The sequence below is a fragment of the Crinia signifera genome, chromosome 5, assembly GCF_055691185.1.
Source record: "Crinia signifera chromosome 5, ASM5569118v1, whole genome shotgun sequence".
Lineage (NCBI taxonomy): Eukaryota > Metazoa > Chordata > Amphibia > Anura > Myobatrachidae > Crinia > Crinia signifera.
Genome location: NC_139221.1, coordinates 196926451 through 196940463, shown reverse-complemented (window position 1 = coordinate 196940463; position 14013 = coordinate 196926451). Strand labels below are relative to the sequence as shown.

The 14013-nt window shown below is 43.7% G+C and overlaps 1 protein-coding gene across 1 annotated transcript in view; it reads left to right on the top strand.

Moving 5' to 3' along the window:
• The window catches only part of RMP24 (ribonuclease MRP subunit p24), a 44220-nt gene that overhangs the window by 16560 nt on the left and 13647 nt on the right, over window positions 1-14013 (top strand). The window lies entirely within an intron of this gene.

Here is a 14013-nt window from a genome sequence, read left to right as displayed (position 1 = left end):
TTCAAACCTTCTAAAGAGCTGACAAGCTTCCATTAGCAACCACACAATTTCTAGCTACCAAATATAAAGTGCATTCAATTAAGTAGGTACAAGCTGATTGGTTGCCATAAACATCTCCACTTTACAAAGTTGTTTTTTTATATACATTTTTCCCTAAACCAACCCCCTCTCCCCCTACTGTGTTTCCAGGGGCCGGGCAGCACGGCGCACTATATCGGCCGCTGCCTCGCCCTGCCCCCGGCAACCTGGCTTTTTTGTGGCGTGATGTTAGCATGGTCACATCGCACACAGTCAGGGGGGAAGGCATCAGGGCCGGGCAGCAGTTGAAGCTGAGCCAAGTGCTGATCTCAGCGCTTAACTCAGTGGCGCTGCCCGGAAGAAGGGAGCGCAGACAGTGGCACTCCCAATGCTTTTCCAGGTTTGCCAGTCTGGGCACTGGCACATAGCCCGGAAAATTCTCTGGAGTGCCAGTAAAGGGGTTAATATTATGCAACGCCAATAATAAAAGACTTAGCACAATGCCCTGCTGCAACTTCTTTGGTGTGGTTGGTGGGGCAAGAGGCCGTTATGACATGACTTACATAGTTCTGGTCACGTTTGCTGCAAAAAAACAGATCATTCATAGCTGTGCTACAAGCTATAAGTCTCTCAACAGTGTAATTTCTTATAAAATTGAGAGACCATATTCTGTAAAATGAAGGATCTGTTTCCTACATATAACATTGTCCTTGATTAAATTAAAGGTAACCATATCATTTATCTAAAAGTCCATACACACTGGGCGATTTTGCCCAGCGTGTATGGACAGCGATGACCGTTGTCATCGCTGGGGGAAAGCCGCTCAGTACATACCCATTGCCCGGCACTGTCAGCGGGGGGCAGATGGCTTTCCATAGCGCAGCGCTCATCGCTGCCCTGTACACACTGGGTGGCTTTCATGCTGAAAGCCGCTCAGATGAGAAAAGTGAGCGGCTTTCACATGAAAGTCGCCCAGTGTGTATGGGCCTTTAGACTGTAAAGCTCTGCCAAGCAGGTATTGCCATTTATAATATACCTTTGTTATATTATGAACATATGAATGTTTTTTTGTTGGATTTGAAGTAGTATTGTAGATGTACTTAGTTTTATTGAAGTCTGGTTGTGATTCTGCATTCTTACATTTGGATAGATTTTGTTGTTTTTGTGAAATAAAAAAAAAAAGTGTGATGTTTTTTGACCTTCACATACAGTACATAGTTAATCCATTTTCTTGGCGCTTATCTATGTAACATCCTTTTACATTCTCCATTTATGTAACTTGCGGGATGTCCGATTATACCAACAGGGTTTTCCTGCCAGATCAATTTTCATTAGTTTGACAGGCAGACATTGGGATCTCTCCATTCTCCTGTGTGTCAGTGTAATGTATATAGATTTCAAGGACAGATATGACTAGAGGGAACTTTCTTGTTTGCCACTCTATCATGACAATACATAGTAATGGTCAGTCTGTGTGTGTATCAGTGAGACATGTCTCCTCAGATTTCTGCATTTATATGTGGCATAATACTTTTTGTTTTCTTACCTAATTTTTTATATACCATTGAATATACTTATTTTACTTCTTTGCAGTAAGTAATCGTCTAATATAGCACAATCCCTAAAGCTGCACTCCTCTAATGTAACAATCTTAATAACTCTGCAGCCTTCGATAAACTGCATGCAGGAATCGGGTATTATAAATCCTCTTGATGGTGAAACTCAAAATAACAACAATAGGTTGCGTAGTTATACCAACATTTTAATGCTATATTCCTTGCATTTTTGTCAAGGTGCTTACAATGTTGTCGTTATTTTGAGTGTCAGCATTGAGAGGATTTATTTTTATAAAAAAAAAAAAAATTGTGTGTGCGCAGAACCCTTTTATCACGCTGTATTGGATAATTTTGCATATGTGGCTGCCTGGCCTACTTTGATTCCCTGTTGGAACCAAAAACAAATATGAACAACAATATTGGATTGGGGGAAAAAAAATCAGTTAAAAAAATAAATAAATAAAAAAAATGTTTTATTGCATTAACCTTTTTAATGAAAAGAAAATGTAATCCTGTTCTAATAATACTGTGGTGTGTGTGTGTGTGTATATGTATGTATGTATGTTTATGTGTATGCATGCATATATATATGTATATATGTATGTATATGTGTGTGTATATATATATATGTGTATATAAATTATCCACAATGGACCGGCACTCGGCGGGCTTAGAGTAAACAGCAAACGACCATACTGTGCTTTTGCAACGTTTCGAACTTTAATACAGTTCGTCCTCAGGCAGCGTACAGACAACAAATAATGCATAAAACTGACCTTATATCCCTGTGCTCGTCCATTCCTCCTTCGCGCCGGGTTGTCCACGCACTTCCTGTCCAGGTACCGGAAGTCCTTCTCTCCCCAGTGCAGCTATTCAGGGTTGCTATGGAGACCCAGCGTCCAGGTCCTGGGGCGAGAATATACAATACAGAAAAACAGAAAATCACCAAAGAGTGCCATATAAAAATTAAAAATATACACAGTGGCAGCTTCCTTCAATATGAATGCCATAAGGCTCTAATAGGTAAAATGTGACGGGCAGATAGTTGACACAAAGCTCCGTGTCCATCAATAAGGTTCTGTACTTAATGTCTACTAATAATCTATAAACACACATTCAGATTTAACTGGTCGTTGAGACCCCTTGGTTTTACAGTGTCCAAGTGATAAATCCATTTCGCCTCCAGTGCCAGTAATTTTTTATTTCTATCACCACCCCTGTTATCATCTGTTATGTGGTCTATTACCATATGCTTGAACGTAGCCATAGAGTGTTTGGCTTCGGGACACCGGTTGCTCCGATGGTTTCCCACCTAGTGCAGCCCTGATTGCCTCCCTGTGCAGAGCCATCCTCTCCCTGACTGTTCTAATGGTCTTCCCCACATAACAGAGACCACAGGGGCATTTTATAAGGTATATAACATGCGTGCTCAAGCACGACAAGGCATGTCGGATCTCTAATCTTTTTCCTGTGTGTGTGGGTGCGTAAAGAATCTTCCTGTAAGCATGTGGTTGCAGGTTGTGCATCCCACACAGGTGAAGCATCCTTTCTTTTTGGTCTGTACTCCTTTTATAAACTGCATGTGCTCCGTGACGTCAGATTTGACCACCCAGTCTCTGATATTTTTCCCACGCTTATAACATGGCATGATCCTGCTGTTCTTGAGGCTTCTCATTTTCTTTTCATTTTGAATTATTGGCCAGAGCTCACGGGTCCGTTGTTCTACTGTATCATGTGCTAAGTTGTAACTCTGTACCCATCTGACCACTTCTCTCTGTTCTTTCGTTTGTTTAGATGTAAGAGTGTCTTCTCTAGTGGTACTGTCCACCCTGGCTCTGGCTTCTCGGATCACCTTTTGTGTATAGCCTCTTTCTTTAAATTTTTCTTCCATGTTGTTCAAACTAGTAACTAGTGTAGTTTCATCGCTAGTTATTCTTTTGACTCGCAAAAGTTGTGAGTACGGGAGACTATGGATGGTTGCTCTAGGGTGACAACTGTCTGCCCTGAGCAGAGTATTTCTGTCTGTGTCCTTGACATAAATAGATGTCACCAACTTACTGTCCACCACAGAAATGTTGACGTCAAGGAAAGCTACTTTTTCTAGGCTTAGGGAGTATGTGAACTTGATGGTGCTGTCTCTGTTGTTAATATCCTCCATAAGATCCACAAATTCTCCATGTGAGCCTCTCCAGAAGATAATCACGTCATCTATATATCTTCTGTAGAAATATATCTTATCTCTGGTCTCTCTGTTGAAAAAGAAAGTCCTTTCTGTAGCATCCATAAAAGCATTTGCATATGTCGGAGCGACATGAGAACCCATCGCTACTCCCGCCTTCTGCAGGTAGTAGCGACCGTTATAATAGAAGTAATTCCTGTGGAGCACCAGGTATAGTAACTTCATGAAAAAATCAAGATTGGGTCCTGAATAATTATCATTATCAGTTAGTAGTGTCCTGATGGCTAACAAACCTTCCATGTGAGGAATGTTGGTGTACAGGCTGGAGATATCCAGAGTACACAACCAGGTGCCTGTTGGCACTTCTCCCATTTGCTGTAATAATAGTAGTAATTGGGTTGTGTCTTTGAGATATGACTCTCCAGCCTGTACACAGAGCTGTAGGAAAAAATCACAAAACTTTGATATGTTATCAAAAAGTGAACTTTTTGCGGATATAATGGGCCTTCCCGGCGGATCCACCAGACTCTTGTGGATCTTTGGGAGGCTATACAGAAGAGGCACTCTGGGAAAGTCCACCGTTAGGTAAAGTTTAGTGTCCTTGTCCAGGTGTCCTCTGCTGAAAGCATTCTCCAGCACTGCATCAACTTCCATTTTGTAACCAATTGTGGGATCTTTGTTTAGTCTCTCATAGACATCTTTGTCCGCCAGTTGTCTATTGATCTCACTGTTATATTTTTCCACATCCATCGCCACTATGCCTCCCCCTTTGTCCGCAGCCCGTAGGACAATATCTCTATAGTTACTAAGATCTTTGAGAGCTCCCCACTCCTCTTTTGTGAGGTTGTTACGGTGGGGTTCACGTTGTTGTTGGCTCACTGTAACCTGTACATCTAATGCCTTCATAAAGCTCAGGATAGATTGATTCCTGGTTTGGGATTAGATTTTCTTTTGAAGGTTTTCTGTGGTTCTGGAGCAACTATTGGTTCAGTTTCTTGTTCAAAATGTTCTTTGAGTTTAAGTTGTCTGAAGAGGCGGTACTGGTCCACTTTCCAATTAAATCCATCAAAATTATTTGTAGGTACATAACCCAAGCCTTTACTTAGGACAGATATTTCGGGCGCTGTAAATGTTCTACTGGATAGATTGTAGATTAAGTCCCTTTGCGACCCTTCTTTGTTTTGGCCGTTGTTCCGCCTGGTTTGGCCACCTCTCCTCGTCCGGCCCCTCCTGCTCCCCTGCCGGTTCGGGTTCTCACCCCTAAAGGGGGCAGTTGTCTTCCTCTGCCGGTACTGGTACTTGTCGTTGCTTCTTCACCAGAAGATGTTTCTATATCACTCCCGGAGCGGGCCAACCTGCGATCCTCATCATTGCGCCTCCTGAATCTGTTGCCCCATTGTCTGGGGTTTGACTGTCCAGATAGCCAAAGGTACACTTTTCCTTCTGCGTAATCTTTATTCACCGCCTCAAATTTTTGTCTTTTGAAGCTGGTTAATTCTTTTTTATATTCCGCTACTTGTTTATTCAGCTTTTCCATTAGTTGTACACCGGTGTCCATCGAAAAGGTAGTTTGGTGTTTAATTTTTATCTCGTTGATCTTACTTTGCATCACCGCCATTTCTCTAGCTGATTCTTCAATGACCAGCGTGATCAGATCTAGCGAGCATTTATTCAATACTGCAATCCAGCGTCTCACGAAGTCCTTATTGTACCGGCCTATTGTGGGCGAGTTTTTAACTCGAAAGCCCCTAGGTATTTTCTTTTCTCGCACGTATTCTGATAGTGTGATACCGTGCATCAAAAAGTCTATCTCCTTCTTTTTACATTTTAGCAGGAATGGTGGTCTCTGTTATGTGGGGAAGACCATTAGAACAGTCAGGGAGAGGATGGCTCTGCACAGGGGGGCAATCAGGGCTGCACTAGGTGGGAAACCATCGGAGCAACCGGTGGCCCGCCATTTTGCGGAAGCCAAACACTCTATGGCTACGTTCAAGCATATGGTAATAGACCACATAACAGATGATAACAGGGGTGGTGAGAGAAATAAAAAATTACTGGCACTGGAGGCGAAATGGATTTATCACTTGGACACTGTAAAACCAAGGGGTCTCAACGACCAGTTAAATCTGAATGTGTGTTTATAGATTAATAGTAGACATTAAGTACAGAACCTTATTGATGGACACGGAGCTTTGTGTCAACTATCTGCCCGTCACATTTTACCTATTAGAGCCTTATGGCATTCATATTGAAGGAAGCTGCCACTGTGTATATTTTTAATTTTTATATGGCACTCTTTGGTGATTTTCTGTTTTTCTGTATTGTATATTCTCGCCCCAGGACCTGGACGCTGGGTCTCCATAGCAACCCTGAATAGCTGCACTGGGGAGAGAAGGACTTCCGGTACCTGGACAGGAAGTGCGTGGACAACCCGGCGCGAAGGAGGAATGGACGAGCACAGGGATATAAGGTCAGGTTTATGCATTATTTGTTGTCTGTACGCTGCCTGAGGACGAACTGTATTAAAGTTCGAAACGTTGCAAAAGCACAGTATGGTCGTTTGCTGTTTACTCTAAGCCCGCCGAGTGCCGGTCCATTGTGGATAATTTGTATGCTGCACCCCCGACAAGGCACCCCGGCACGAGACGCTGTGATAGAGAGAGTGCCTGCTACTCGCAAGTTATATTTGTGTGTATATATATGTGTGTGTGTGTGTGTGTGTGTGTGTGTGTGTGTGTGTGTGTGTGGATATATATAGATATATATAGATATATATAGATATATATAGATATATATAGATATATATAGATATATATAGATATATATAGATATATATAGATATATATAGATATATATAGATATATATAGATATATATAGATATATATAGATATATATATATATAGATAGCAAACAGGAACACAATGGCGGCACTCGTAGGCTTAGTGACAAAATTCTTTATCAAAGCATTAGGTTGTGCAAAAGTATATCCGACGTTTCGGGGATCAACCCCGTTTTCAAGGTGCAGAAAAAAACAACAACAGTACAGCGTGTAAGATCTCTTACCTATGTAGGCTCAGAGAAGACTGAGGCGGGAGCCTGTCCCCCACGTCCGTGGCCGGCGTCTCACAGGAAGTCGCTGGTGTTGCGCTTCCGGTTCTTCCGCCGGACAACGCGACTAGGGTTCCCTAGGCAACCTGCGTAAACATATACACAATAAGTGACAGTGAAAAATAATCGTACCGCAGTGAAACAAATATTAAACATTAAAACAGCAGCGCTTAGGAGATGTTGCATGATCTGCAAAGTCAGTAGCTGAATGTACTCATTGTAAAGGTATGCGACGTATTGCGCATCTATGACATATATGTCCTATATTTGAAGTTGAGTCCCCATCGGATAAATAAGCCTTATAGTTAGTACTGCAACCTCTATGAATAAGCTAAAGTCCAGCTCATAGAGTGAATCAGTGGGGACATAGTTGGTCAGAAATCACTAGATATGTAAAAGGGGTTGTCCAGAAAATTGATTGAAGATGCGGGCTGGTATTGTTTCATTTAAGAAACACATTCCACGGCATTCTCTCATTAAGTCCCTGGGGATGGGTGGTCTTCAGCCTAAAGATCCAACCAGCTTCCGACTGAAGCAATTTGGTGTCTCTATCGCCTCCTCTTAATTGGGCTGGGATGTGTTCAATGATGAGGTGTCTAAGGTCATTGAGGGAATGGTCCATCTTGGCAAAATGCCTGGCCACTGGGTGTTCATATTTCTTGCCTTTGGTCTTGTTGGCCAGTGCTGTTTTTATTGTGGAACGATGCATTGCTGCCCGCTCCCTGAAGGGCCTAATAGTTTTGCCCACATAGCCTTTGATGCAGGGGCATGTTAATAAATACACCACATATGCGGTGGTGCATGTGACAACCTGGTTGATTCTGAATGTTCCTATGGCCGATGGTAATGAGAATGATGCCCCGGTCTTCATATACTGGCATGTTGTGCATTGAACACATTTGTAGCAGCCTGGAACCTTGGTGAGGAAAGTGCCACCTTTCTGCGCCCGCTGGATGTCTGCCGCAAAGCCTGTTATGTCGGTGTGGACAACTAGATCTTTAATGCTTTTGTTTCTAGTGAAACAAGTCATGGGCCTTTTATCTCTGAAACGGGGGAGCCCGCTGTCCGTACTGACAATAGGCCAGAGTGCTCGTGTTGCCCTTGATATCACCGGGCTGGTGGTTGAATATCTATTGGTCCAGGGAATGACTTTGGAGCTTGGCTTGGTATGGCCATCCAGTAATATTTGTCTGGGGGTATTTAATACCTCTTGTTTTTGTTTCTCCAATGTCTTACCATCGTATCCCTTAGCAATACATTTTTTAACCACGATATCCAGGGCCTCCTCGGTCCTGTCAGGGTTGCTGGTAATTCTAGCACTGCGAATCAATTGTGATTTCGATATGCCAATCTTCAAAGCCCTGGGATGATGACTCGAGGCTTTGAGCAGTGTGTTTTTGCTCGTGGGCTTAAAGTAGACTGAAGTGTCCAGCATTCCATTCCTTTTGGTGACAAGGACATCCAAATAGTTGATCGCTGTGTCCTCAATCTGTGAGGTGACCCTGATCGGAGAGTCTCTTGTATTGATGAAATGGATCAGTTCCTCAAGACTGGCCTTCCCACCCTGCCACAGTAGGAAGACGTCGTCTATATAGCGACAGTATAGGTCAATTTTGGACGCCCAAGCAGTTGTGGAGAAGAACATGTTTTGCTCCTCTTGCATGAACACATTCGCGTACGATGGGGAGACATTGCTCCCCATCGCACACCCACTGACCTGTAAATAATACTGGCCATCGAAGAGGAAATAGTTCCTTTTGAGAATAAGTTCCAGCAGTTGCAGAAACAGGTCGATGTCTACAGAGAGGCTGGGTTCATTGGTTAGAAACCTTTTCATGGCCATTAGCCCCTCATCATGGGGGATAGCCGTGTAGAGGCTACATATGTCCATGGTGCACAACCAGGTGTCCTCTTTAATTGTAGAGCAGCTCTGTATTCTTTTCAGGAAACTTGTAGTATCCTTAATGTGGTTAGGTTGTTTTAATATAAGAGGCTGTAGGATCCCGTCAAGGAAGGCTGAGATGGGATGATATAGGCCATTCCTGGCCGATATAATGGTCCTGCTAGGCGGGTGTTCACTGTCCTTGTGCATCTTAGGCACTGTGAAAAACACCGGGCAAATGGGGAAGTCCTGTTTGAGGGCTGCTACTAATTTAGAGGATATTTTGTTGTTCTTGCAAGCTTCGTCCAGTATGTGGTCCAGTTCGCCCTTATATTCCTTAGTAGGATCCTTAGAGAGCTTCTGGTAGGTTTTTTTATCGTTCAGCTGGAGGAGGGCCTCATTACGATAATCATCAGTATTCAAGATAACGATGCCCCCCCCTTTGTCCGCTGGACGTATGATGACATTTTTGTTGTTGCCCAAATTGCGAATGGCAGAACGCTCTTCATTGGACAAGTTTGAATGGGTGACTTTATTGGCTTCCGTGTATTTGGTAACGGAATCGCCAAGGAGCCTCATAAATGTTCTAATAGATGGATTCGTGGAGGGAGGGTCAAAGTTCGACCGCTTTCTGGCATTGATGAATGCTTGGTGGTTGTCAGCCATGGCTGGAGTTTCAGAGTGTTGAAAAAATTCACCCAGTCTTAATTTACGACCCAATTTGTAGGAGTCGATGCCCCATTGTAGGTCATTATGTTTGCTAGTGGGTATAAAAGACAGTCCTCTTTCTAGGGCAGATTTTTCAGCTGGGGACAACACGTGAGATGATAGATTGTAAATTACCGATTCCTCGGCGTGGATCTGGTTGGCGTGCCTTTTGTTTTGCCCGCCCCGGCGGGTGGCCTGCCTCTTCCTCTTGGAGTGGGTGTGGGTATATGCTGGTCGTCTCTTAAAGGGCCAGCCGTTGAGGACTCTGGAACTGTATCCATATCGTTATATGCAAATTCACTGTCGCTGTTGGATGTGGCGACTTCACGTCCTTGACCCTCTCGCCGCCTGCGCCAATGATGTTTGGCCCTGGCATTGTATGGGCGTTGCGTGGATTGTTCACCCCCCATAGCCCAACGATATACTTTATTGGTATCGTAATCTTCCGTTACAATGGCGTGTTTGGATCGTTTAAATTTAACCAAATCCCGATGGTATTTGTCGACTTGAAGTTGCAGTTTATTGAGCCATTGCTGGCTTGGGTCCTCCTGTGCTGCTGCCTTGAAGGTAGGTTCGACCTGGCTGATCTTGTCTCGGGTCAATGCTAATTCGCATCCTGCCTCCTCTATGACGAGGAGGACCAGGTCCAGACTGCAGCGATTTAATATCCCCACCCATTTGCTGCAGAATTCAGGGTTGTAACGCCCGATGGTCGGGACGTTACGAATCCTGAACCCCCTGGGAATCATTTTGTCTCTGAAGTAGTCCGACAACGCTATGCCATGCAATAGGAAGTCAGACTCCCTCTTCTTAAGGCGTAGCAGTTGTTGAAACAGGTCCTCAGCGCCCTTATTATCTTCTTGCGCTGACAGCTGGCTGGTGAATAGGACTTTGGATATGTCCTCCTCAGAGAATCCGTATGTGTAGCCCCTGGAAAGCTGAATATTGGTGTAGCCCCTTGTATCACTTGGTTGCTGCATGTCGATGACTGTAGACAGTTGACACCAAGTACTGGATGGTGTTGACTGGGAGATCCGGGGGTGCAGGTACTGCTATGCTGATTGTTACAGCCAGATGGTACAAAACTCTAAGGAGCTGCTGGTGTCCGTGAATGAGTGAAGGGAAAGTATTCCCTTATCCAGTAGTGCTGCCGGTGTGTCGACTGGTGCTGTCGACTATCACCGTGAAGTGAGCGGGTGCAGGTTAAAAGGTTGCTCCGTTCTCTGCCTTGTAAATGTTCTGAAGGAAAAATGGTCGGGGTGCCTTGTCCCAAGCGGAGACCCTGGAGGGGGGATCCAATCTGTACAAGTGTGGGGCGGACTGGCACTCAATTCCTAAGTGCATATAGATTGCTGCGGTGCCTTCCGATACATAGCATAGCAAACAGGAACACAATAGCGGCACTCGTAGGCTTAGTGACAAAATTCTTTATCAAAGCATTAGGTTGTGCAAAAGTATATCCGACGTTTCGGGGATCAACCCCGTTTTCAAGGTGCAGAAAAAAAACAACAACAGTACAGCGTGTAAGATCTCTTACCTATGTAGGCTCAGAGAAGACTGAGGCGGGAGCCTGTCCCCCACGTCCGTGGCCGGCGTCTCACAGGAAGTCGCTGGTGTTGCGCTTCCGGTTCTTCCGCCGGACAACGCGACTAGGGTTCCCTAGGCAACCTGCGTAAACATATACACAATAAGTGACAGTGAAAAATAATCGTACCGCAGTGAAACAAATATTAAACATTAAAACAGCAGCGCTTAGGAGATGTTGCATGATCTGCAAAGTCAGTAGCTGAATGTACTCATTGTAAAGGTATGCGACGTATTGCGCATCTATGACATATATGTCCTATATTTGAAGTTGAGTCCCCATCGGATAAATAAGCCTTATAGTTAGTACTGCAACCTCTATGAATAAGCTAAAGTCCAGCTCATAGAGTGAATCAGTGGGGACATAGTTGGTCAGAAATCACTAGATATGTAAAAGGGGTTGTCCAGAAAATTGATTGAAGATGCGGGCTGGTATTGTTTCATTTAAGAAACACATTCCACGGCATTCTCTCATTAAGTCCCTGGGGATGGGTGGTCTTCAGCCTAAAGATCCAACCAGCTTCCGACTGAAGCAATTTGGTGTCTCTATCGCCTCCTCTTAATTGGGCTGGGATGTGTTCAATGATGAGGTGTCTAAGGTCATTGAGGGAATGGTCCATCTTGGCAAAATGCCTGGCCACTGGGTGTTCATATTTCTTGCCTTTGGTCTTGTTGGCCAGTGCTGTTTTTATTGTGGAACGATGCATTGCTGCCCGCTCCCTGAAGGGCCTAATAGTTTTGCCCACATAGCCTTTGATGCAGGGGCATGTTAATAAATACACCACATATGCGGTGGTGCATGTGACAACCTGGTTGATTCTGAATGTTCCTATGGCCGATGGTAATGAGAATGATGCCCCGGTCTTCATATACTGGCATGTTGTGCATTGAACACATTTGTAGCAGCCTGGAACCTTGGTGACTTGTTTCACTAGAAACAAAAGCATTAAAGATCTAGTTGTCCACACCGACATAACAGGCTTTGCGGCAGACATCCAGCGGGCGCAGAAAGGTGGCACTTTCCTCACCAAGGTTCCAGGCTGCTACAAATGTGTACCGAGCCCGAAGCGTGGCGAGCGAATGCATATTTCTTAAAAAGTATTCTGTGTCCGCTCGCCACGCTTCGGGCTCGCTACACTCGCCACAGGTTTATATCCAACTCCATGCCCACTTGGATAGTGGGGAAAGGAAAAGGACCCCTTTTTCCCATTGAATTCTATGTTAAAATGTACTCAGACCATTTTAACATTGAATCCTATGGAAAAATCTTGACCATCGCATCGCATACGATTTGGTCGCATGCGATGCGATCCGATTTCTAAATCGGACGCCCAGATACTACATAAGTACATATATATATGTGTGTGTATGTATGTATGTATGTATGTATGTGTATGTATATATATATATGTATGTATGTGTGTGTGTGTATATATGTATATATATATATATATATATATATATATATATATATATATATATATATATATATATATATATATAATGCAGGAAAATCCGCACTCCCATCCAGGTAATGTCCACAACAGGGGGTGCTCCTAATAAGGAAAGTCACTTCCAAATACAAATGTACGGTTCCAGTGTAGATCACCAGAGAGGGCACTCACCACCAATAGCAGGTAAAAGAATTGATTTATTTGACAGAAGTCAGCATAAGATGTCGACGTGGTGGTAATTTTAGCGCACTCCGATAAAATATATTATACATGCAGAGAGGCACTAGAGGCAGAGATACTACCAACATATGCAACCAGGAGTGCTGACTCCAAAAAAAAATAAAATATATATATATATATGACGGGGTCGCAGTATAAGGGATATGCTGGTTAAATCCAACCTCACCCCGATCCCCACGGAGACGTTCCTACCTATCCGCAATCGAGGCTGTGTAAGATGCCCCACATGTGTCACCTGCAGCTATATGGAGCCAGGAATGTACGTTAAAAATCCACATTCTGGCCAAAAGCACAAGTTGAAACGGACCTTGACCTGCACTACGACATATATTATATATATTATCATCTGCCCGTGCGGACTCATATATGTTGGACAAACCATCCGGGACCTCCGTACTAGAATGGCCCAACATCGATCATCAATAGGAGCTCTACTGGAAGGAAAGGAATCAAAAGGAGTGGAACAACCAGTCGCAAAACATTTTAAATCATTGGGACATTCTTTAGTGAGTTTGTGATGCAAGGTCATATCGATCACGTACCCCCCTCATTCGGGGTGGTGACCGCCAAAAAAAAATTATCGCAATGTGAATCCAAATGGATACACACGCTTAATACACTGGTCCCACACGGCCTTAACGATAAATTCACTTGGAACATTTTTTTGTAACCTTTTTAAAACTTTTTCACGATTTTTTCTATAACTTGTTATGATGTTTGAACAGAACCTCTTTATTGCTATTTATATGTGTTTATATGTATTCAACTCTTACCGGCCGCACATGGCTGACCTAGCAAGATTATCCTTTATGGGTCAAATATCACTACATAAATTCAATATAACATTAAATATGCTTGGCGTCCGCATACAATTATATACAGCAGCCATAGTCACAGTGGCCAGGAGGGAAGATCCACATAAGTTGGAACCCCACACCGGCGTACCTGTTGGACGAAAAGACTGCGGGAGCTGACCTTTTTTCCTGTCATTAACTCATAATTTGATACCCCGTTAAGTTAGTGTTTTAATTTACATTAATTTTCTCTATATACATGTGTACTTCTTTATTTTCACTTGTTTTGCACAATTTTATGTATTCGTTTTAAGAACTGCATGTTTTTAATACACTTCTTATGTACACACAGAGCGATGTCTGGTGGTGTGATGACGTCACGGAGGCAACACCCACGGGGCGTCCCTGAGTGTCCAGCCTCCCGGAAGTCGGAGCGCCCCGGCATCGCTACTCCACGCTTCACGCTCCTACACCTTATATATATATATG